We start from the raw sequence: 9,364 nt of genomic DNA, 5'->3' as shown, positions 1-9,364 counted from the left end.
TGACACCACCAAAAGAAATTAATAAAGCTCAAATAACTGACCTTAAAGAAATAAAGACCTATGAATTGTCAGACAAAGAATTCAGAATAATCCCCCTAAAGAAGTTTAGTGAAATACAAGAAAATAAAAACAACTGAATGAAATTAGGAAAACAATGTATTAACAAAACAAGAAGTTAACAAAATGAGAAGTTCAACAAAGAAAGAGAAACCATCAAAAAAGAACAAACAAATAGAAATTCTTGAGCTGAAAAATACAAAAAGTGTCTGAGGAATTCAACAGAGAGCTTCAAAAGCAGACTCAACCATGCAGAAGAAAGAATCAATGACCTGGAAGATAAGACATTTAAATTATCCAGTCAGAGCAAAAAAAAAAAAAAGAATGAAAACTAGTGAAGAAAGCCTACAGACTTATGGGACACAATGAAAAGAAAATATTCACATCATGGGAATTCCAGAAGAGAAAGAGACGGAAAGTATATTTAAAGCAATAATGGCTAAAAACTTCCAAACTAAACATCCAGATACAACAGGCCCAAATGATCCCAAACAGGGTGAACCCAAAGAAAGCTACACCAATACACATTATGATTAAATTGTCAAAAGTCAAAGACAAAAAAGATTTTTTAAAGCAGTAAGAAAAAAGAAAGACGTTACATACAAGAGAACCCCATAGGACTACCAACAGATTATCTTAGCAGAAACTTTTCAGGCCAGAAGAGAATGGGATGACATATTCAAAATTTTGAAAGAAAAAAACTGTCAACCAAGAATACTGTCCTTCATAAATGAAGGATAAAGACTTTCCCAAACAAACAAAAGCTGAGGGAATTCATCACCACTAGAACTGCCTTACAAGAAATGCTAATGGAATTATCTGAGTGGAAATAAAAGAACACTAGTTAACATCATAAAGACATAAGGCAGTGTAAAACTCACTGGTAATAGTAAATATATAGTCAAAGATAGATTTTATAATAAGGCAATAGTGGTACACAATTCACTTACAACTCTAAAAGTTAAAAAAAAATAGTAAAAATAACCAAAACTACAATGATCTGTTCTTAGTTACACAATATAAAATATATGTAAACTGTAACATCAATAACCTAATATGTGAGGGGGAGAAATAAAAGTGTAAAGCATAGGAATTCTATTGAAGCTATGTTACTAGTTTAAATTTGGGTGTTATAATTTTAGGATATTTTATGTAAGCATCATGGTAACCATAAGTGAAAAAACCTGTAGTAATTACACAAAAGAACGTGACAAAGAAGTCAAAGCATAGTGATACCAGAAGACATCAAAACGCAAAAAAAGACAGCAGGATAAGAAACAAGGAACAATGGACTTACAAAACAACCAGAAAACAATTAATAAAATGGCAATAGTGAGACCTTACTTATCAATAATTATTTTAAATGTAAATGGATTAAATTCTCCACTCAAAAGACAAAGGATGGCTGAATGGATTTTGAAAAGAAAAAACAAGATCCAATGATATGCTGCCACAAGAGACTCACTTTAGCCTTAAAGACACACAGAGACTGAGAGTGATTGGATAGAAAAAGATATTTCAAGCAAAGCATAACCAAACCAAACCAAAAAAGGGTAACTACAGTTATATCAGACAAACTAGACTTTAAACTGAAAATGGTAAAAAGAGACAAAGAAGGCCATTATATAATGATAAAGGGGTCAATACATCAAGAAGATATAACAACTAAATATTTATGCACCCAACACCAGAGCACTTAAATATATAAAGCAAAAATTGTAGAAGAGCTAAAAGAAAATGTATGGCAATACAATAATAGTTGGGGACTTTAAATACCCTACTCTTAAAAATGAATAGATTATCCAGACAGAGAATCAATAAGGAACCAGTGAATTTGAACACTATAGACCAAATGGACCTAACAGACCTATATAGAACATTCCATCCTACAAAGCAGAATACACATTCTTCTCAAGTGCACATAGGAACATATTCTAGTATAAACTACATGTTAGGCCACAAAACAAGCCTTAGCAAATTGAAGAACACTGAAATCATACCAAGTATCTTCTCTGACCACAATGGTATGAAACTAGAAATCAATAACAAGAGGAAAACTGAAAGTTTCATAAAAACATGGAAATTAAATAACAGTCTTCTAAACAACAAATAGATCAAAGGTGAAATTAAAAAGTATCTTGAGGTAAACAAAACGGAGACACAACGTATCAAAACTTATGGGATACAGCAAAAGCAGTTCTAAAACGGAATTTCATAGCAATAAATGTCTATATTAAGAAGGAAGAAGGATTCCAAATACACAACCTAACTCTACACCTTAAGGAACTAGAAGAAGAACAAACCGAGCCAAAAGTTAGCAAAAGGAAGGAAATAATCAAGACTAGAGCAGAAATAAATGAAATAACAGGAAAACAATCAAAAAGATTAACCAAACTAAGAATTGGTTCTTTGAAAAGATAAACAAAGTTGACAAACTTTTAACTAGACTAATCAAGGAAAGAAGAGAGGACCCACGCAAGAAAATTAGAAATGAGAAAGGACAAGACTTCCCTGGTGGTCCAGCAGTTAAAAATCCACCTTCCAATGCAAGGGATGGGGGTTCGATCCCTGGTTGGGTAACTAAGATCCCACACGCTGTGGGGGCAACTAAGCCCACGTGCCACAACTACAGAACCCATGCACTCTGGAGCCCACCTGCCACAACTAGAGAGCCCACACGCTGCAACTAGAGAGAAGCCCGCATGCTGCAACAGCCCGTGCGCCACAACGAAAGATCCCACATGCCGCAACTAAGACCTGACACAGCCAAAAATAAATAAATATTTTTTTTAAGAAAAAGGAAATGAAAAAGGAGACATTACGACTGATGCCACAAAAATACAAAGGATCATAAGAGGTTACTATGAACAACTATATGCTAGCAAACTGGCCAACCTAGAAGAAATAGAAAAATTCTTAGAAACATACAAACTATGAGTTTGATTCAGGAAGAAATAGAAAGTCTGAATAGACCAACTACTAATAAGGAGATTGAATCAGTAATCAAAAATACCCCAGTGAAGAAAGTCCAGAACCAGATGGCTTCACTGGTGAATTTTACCAGACATTTAAAGAAGGCTTCAGCCAATCCTTCTCAAACTCTTCCAAAAAACCGAAGAGGAGGGAACACTCCCAAACTCATTTTACAAGGGCAGCATTACCCTCATACCAAAGCTAGAAAGGACACTACCAGAAAACAACACACCAATATCCTTCATGAATATAGATGCAAAATTTCTCAATAAAATAATATCAAATCAAAAAGCACATAAAAAGTATCATTCATCATGATCAAGAGGGTTTTATACCTGAGATGAAAGGATGGTTCAACACACACAAATCAATGTGATACCACATTACTAGAATGAAAGAAAAAATCATATGATCATCTCAATAAATGTAGAAAAAGCATTTGACAAAATTCAACATCCATTAATGATAAAAATTCTTAACAAATTAGGAATAGAAGGAATGTACCTCAACATAATAAAGGCCATATATGATAATCCCACAGCTAAATCATATTCAATGGTGAAAGACTGAAAGTTTTACCCCTAAGAACAGAAACAGAAACAGAAAGTCAAGGATTCCCACTCTCACCACTCCTACTCAACATAGTACTAGAAGTTCTTGCCAGAGTAATCAGGCAAGAAAAAGAAATATGAGGCATCAAAATTGGAAAGGAAGAAGTAAAACTGTGTCTATTTTCAGACAACATGATTTTATATCTAGAAAATCCTAAAGACTCCACCAAAAAAACCTGTTATATCTAATCAACAAATGTGGTAAAGTTGCAGAATACAAAATCAGCATGCAAAAGTCATGTAGCATTTCTATAACATCAAATTATCCGAAAAAGAAATAAAACAATTCCATTTACAATAGCATTGGAGACAACAAAATACTTAGGAATAAATTTAACCAAGGAGGTGAAAGATCTAAAATCCAAAAACTACAAGACACTGATGAAAGACATCAAAGATAACACAAATAAATGGATATAGATCCCATGTTCACGGATTGGAAAAATTAATATTGTTAAAGTGTCAATACCACCAAGAGCCATCAACAGAGTCAATGCAATCCCTATCAATATTCCAATGGCATTTTTTAGAGAAGTAGAAAAAACAATCCTAAAATTTATATGGAACTAAAAAGACCCTGAATGGCCAAAGCCATCCTAAGAAAGAAAAACAAAACAGGAGGCATCACACTTTCTGATTCCAAGCTATCCTATAAAGCTATAGTAATCAAAGCAGTATGGTACTGGCATATAAACAGATAAATAGATAAATGGAACAGAATCAAGAGCCCAGAAATAAACCCAAGCATATACAGTCAACTAATATTTGACAAGGGAGCCAAGAATACCCAATGGAGAAAACACAGTCTTGTCAATAAATGGTGCTGGGAAAATTGGATAGTCACATGTAAAAGCGTGAAACTAGACTCCTATCTTATACCATACACCAAAATTAACTCAAAATGGATTAAAGACTTAAATGTAAGACGTGAAACGACGAAACACCTAGAAGAAAACATAGAGAAAAAGCTCCTTGACATGGATCCAAGGATCATGATTTTTTAGATATGATACATAAAGCAAAAGGAACAAAATCAAAAATAAGTAAATGGGATTACATCAAACTGAAAAGCTTCTGCACAGTGAAAGAAATCATCCACAAAATTAAAAGACAATTTACAGAATGGGGAAAAACATTTGTGAACCATACATCTGATAAGGGGTTAATATCCAAAATATATAACCAACTTATACAACTCAATGCACAAAAACCAATAATCCAATTTTTAAAATGAGCAAGAGGCCTGAACAGACATTTTTCCAAATACAGTATATGAATGGCTAACAGGTACATGAAAAAACATCATTAGTCATTAGGGAAACACAAATCAAAACCACAATATCAACTCCTGCCTGTTCGAATGGCAATTATAAAAAGACAAGAAATAATAAATGCTTGATGAGGATGTGGAGAAAAGGGAAACCTTGTGCACTATAAACTGGTACATGTGGAAAACAGTATGGAGGATCCTCAAAAATAGAACTACCATATGATGCAGCAATTTCACTTCAAGGAATATATCCAAAAGAAATGAAAACACTAACTCAAAATGATATCTGGGGACTTCCCTGGTGGCACAGTGGTTAACAATCCGCCTGCCAGTGCAGGGGACACGGGTTCGAGCCCTGGTCCGGAAAGATCCCACATGCTGTGGAGCAACTAAGCCCGTGCCCCACAGCTGCTGAGCCTGCGCTCTAGAGCCCACAAGCCACAACTGCTGAGCCCGCGTGCCACAACTACTGAAGCCTGTGCACCTGGGGCCTGTGCTCTGCAACTAGAGAAGCCAACACAGTGAGAGGCCTGCGCACCGCAACGAAGACCCAATGCAGCCAAAAATAAATAAATAAATTTATTTTTAAAATGATATCAGGGCTTCCCTGGTGGCGCAGTGGTTGAGAGTCCGCCTGCCGATGCAGGGCACACGGGTTCATGCCCTGGTCCGGGAAGATCCCACATGCCGCGGAGCACCTAGGCCCGTGAGCCATGGCCACTGAGCCTGCACGTCCGGAGCCTGTGCTCTGCAATGGGAGAGGCCACAGCAGTGAGAGGCCTGTGTACTGCAAAAAATAAAAATAAAAAAAAATAAAATAAAATAAAAAAATAAATAAATAAAAAATGATATCTGCACCCCTATGTTCATAGCAGCATTATTTACAATAACAAGACATGGAAACATCAATGGCTGAATGGATAAAGAAGTTGTGATATACATACACATACACACACACACACACACACACACACATACATACCATGGAATATTATTCAGCTATAAAAAAATGAAAAAATCCTCCCATTTGCAATAACATGGATGGACCTTGAGGGCATTATGCTAAGTGAAATAAGTCAGACAGAGAAAGACAAATACTGTATGATCTCACTTTTGAAATTAAAAAAAACCAACATTCATAAAAGAGATCAGATTTGTGGTTACCAGAGGCGGGAGCAGGGAGGGGGAGATGATAGTCAAAAGGTATAAACTTCCAGTTATAAGAAAAATAAGTATGAGGGATGTAACATACACATGATGACCATCATAGTTAACACAGCTGTATGGAATAAATGAAAATTGTTGAGAATAAATCCTAACAGTTCCCATAATAACGAGAAAAAAAGGGTTTTTTTGCTGCCTCTTTTTATTGTACCTATATGACATGATGGATGCTAACTAATCTTACTATAGTAATCAATTCACAATGTATAGAAGTTGAACAATTATGCTATACACCTTGAACTTATACAGTGATGTATGTCAATTATATCTCAGTAAAACTGAAGGTAAAAAAAGAATGTGATAAATATATAATATTCACATATATTATTACAATAGTCCAGTTTAAAATTTGGATAATTTATTAAGTTACAATGTGGTATGAATTTGGAAAAACTGATCTAAAGCAATATTTTCCAAATTATACTGCACAGACATTAACCTGCAAGATAAGTAATCTATGGGAAACAATGGGGTTTGGTAGCTGAGATGGTGTGAGAAATGCTGTTAACTACAGCCTCCTCTTGGAAATTCACAATGTGTATTAACATATGAAAAGCTCCAAGAAGCAAAGATCCACCTATTTAAACTTGCTTAACCCAGTGTTTATTAAATAGGGCATTCATTCTTAAAACTCTTGGGGCTTCCCTGGTGGCGCAGTGGTTGAGAGTCCGCCTGCCAATGCAGGGGACTCGGGTTCGTGCCCCGGTCCGGGTAGATTCCACATGACGCGGAGCGGCTGGTCCCGTGAGCCATGGCCGCTGAGCCTGCGCGTCTGGAGCCTGTGCTCCGCAACGGGAGAGGCCACTACAGTGAGAAACCCGTGTACAGAAAAAAAAACAAACAAATCCCTGTATCATATAATACCTATTAAACTGAGGGACAATATAGTGTGATGTCATAGGTTCAAATTATGTCAGGTTACGCGCATGGCCTTTGGAACAATACTGCCTGCATTTGAATCCTAGCTAGCGCTCCCACTTATTAGCTATTAGTTTCTTCATCTATAAAATGGATAATAATAATACCTACCTACATGCAAAGTATTTATAGCAGCACTGACAACACTATAAGCACTATATAATGTTGATTAACATCCAGCAGAATGAGTGTTCTAAGACACACTTTGAGAAACACTGGTAGAGAATCGAGCCCTAGCTTTGCGCAGTGGCAGTATCGTAGCCAATGAGGTTTATCTGAGGCGCAATTATTGCTAATTGAGAATCGAGCCCTTTAGAATTCTGGGGCTCGGGTCTCTCCATGGGAAGATTACCAACTCGTTGGAGACAGGGGTATATAATTATGACACAGTATGTTAAGTACTGAACAAGGAGCAAGTGAGGACTCTGGAACCAAGAGTAGGGACAGAGTAATATTTCTAATGGTGAGGGACGTTTCAGGAGAGAATCCACAGCCAAATGGACAGAAATCCTAAAATGCGTGTAGGATTTCACCAAGCAGAGACGTGGGGAATGATGGCAGCCAAGACCGGGCCTGGTTGGGAAACAGTAAGTAGCCTGATTTGACTAGAGTGCAGTCTAAGTTGGAAGATGGGGAATGCACTGGAAATGAGGTTGCCATTAGATTGTTAACGGTCCTGTATCCCAAACTAAGGACGTTGAGGTTTCTTCCACAGGAATTAAGGAGCACAAATGTTAAAAACAACCAATCAACCAGGGAAGGATCAGAGGATCAGTGTGGGAAGTGAGATGAAGAGGAAAAGACTAGGCACAAGGACAGATAATAGTTCAGGTAAGCAGAGAAGAAAAGAGCAGTCAGACTAGAGGACAGGAAAACAGGTTTAAAGGTACTTCAAACATAGCAAAATACTGGGTGTGACATTTAGAGAAAGTTTAGACATGGCAAAAAAAAAAAAAAAGAAGAAGAAGAAAGAAAATAATTAGGTGTGAGGGATGAAAAGGCCAAAGGTGGTGGCAATATCCCTGAGATGGATACAGGAGGAGTAGAAGCATACCCTGGGAGGGGTTGTGGGTTATCAAGTAGGTTCATGTCATGCTCAAATCTCTCCTGGTCTGGATCTCAGGAGGCAGGGCCAGAGACAGATGTGGGAGACATGAATCTGGGTGGTCATTAGTTAAGGGGATGGTTGGGCTCACCCTACAAGAGCATCAAAAGGAGGGAAAGGGGCCTGTCCTGTGTCAACTGAAAAATAATACACAACCTAAAAGTTGAGAGTTATGTTTTATTCGGCAGACAAAACTGAGGACTTAAGCCCGGGACACAACCTCTCAGATAGCTGAGGGACTGCTCCAAAGAGGTAAAGGAGGACCCAGGGTATACAGGAATTTTCACAACAAAGACCAGGTGTAGGAACATCAAAAGATTACTGTTAATTAAAGAAAACCAGATATCTCAAGTTAAGGAAGTTAGCGCTTTTCTGTGTACGGGAAGACGCAAGAGTCTGGGCTCACTGAAATTATTCCTTTGATAGGCACCTCAGCTATCCGGGGCCAGTGTCCTGTGCTTTCTCATCCTGAGTCTCCTCAGGGGGCACAGCTGCGGGTGGCTGCAGTGTGATGGCTTGATGGCTGTAGCATCCTTTGTTTACTAATATAGCAGGCAACATTTTTTCATTGACACCTGAATAAGATGCAGGGGATTTATTTCTCCTGTCCCCAAGAGGAGATCACCGTGGGGACTCCAGGAAAGCTGGGATGTAACGTCTTGAGGCTATATTCCATTCAAAGCCCATTTGCCTCGGCCGCCTTCCTCCTCTCCCCAATTGACGACAGAAGCCTGGAATTTCTAACAATCCCCAATTGACGACAGAAGCCTGGGATTTCTAACAAGTGGAGCTAGTTCCCTCCTCCTTGTTCCACGCGGGCCAGGGGACTGTCGAGCTCCACACTCAACCATTGAACTCTACGCTTGAAATGGCTACCTGACACAGGAAAATAGTGACATAGCTAAATGTATAAGCCTAGACATTTTCAACATTTATTTCATTACCAGCTATCATGCTCAAAACCCTCACCTTACCCCTGACACCCTTCAACACCCTTATCCCACGCTTGGCTTAAGTGTACACCCGAGCTTCACTTGGGGGTAAGGAAGAAGTTCAGGATGGGTTAAGGGTCAGCAGTGTCTGATATGCACATTACCTGGTAATTAAAAAAAAAAAAGAAAAAAACTTCATCTTTTCCTTTTTGCCATGCCTATGTCAAAATGGCTGCCTCAAAACCAGCACAAGAAAATGTCCTACCTGGAGCTA

At 37.9% G+C, this 9,364-nt stretch overlaps 1 pseudogene; it reads left to right on the top strand.

The window, feature by feature from the left end:
- The first annotated feature begins 7,288 nt into the window (after positions 1 to 7,288).
- LOC117203696 (uncharacterized) lies at positions 7,289 to 7,416 on the top strand (annotated as a pseudogene).
- The last annotated feature ends 1,948 nt before the right edge of the window (positions 7,417 to 9,364 follow it).

This window comes from Orcinus orca, chromosome 2 (genome assembly GCF_937001465.1).
Source record: "Orcinus orca chromosome 2, mOrcOrc1.1, whole genome shotgun sequence".
NCBI classification, from domain to species: Eukaryota; Metazoa; Chordata; class Mammalia; order Artiodactyla; family Delphinidae; genus Orcinus; species Orcinus orca.
This window is presented reverse-complemented; position numbering and strand designations above follow the sequence as displayed.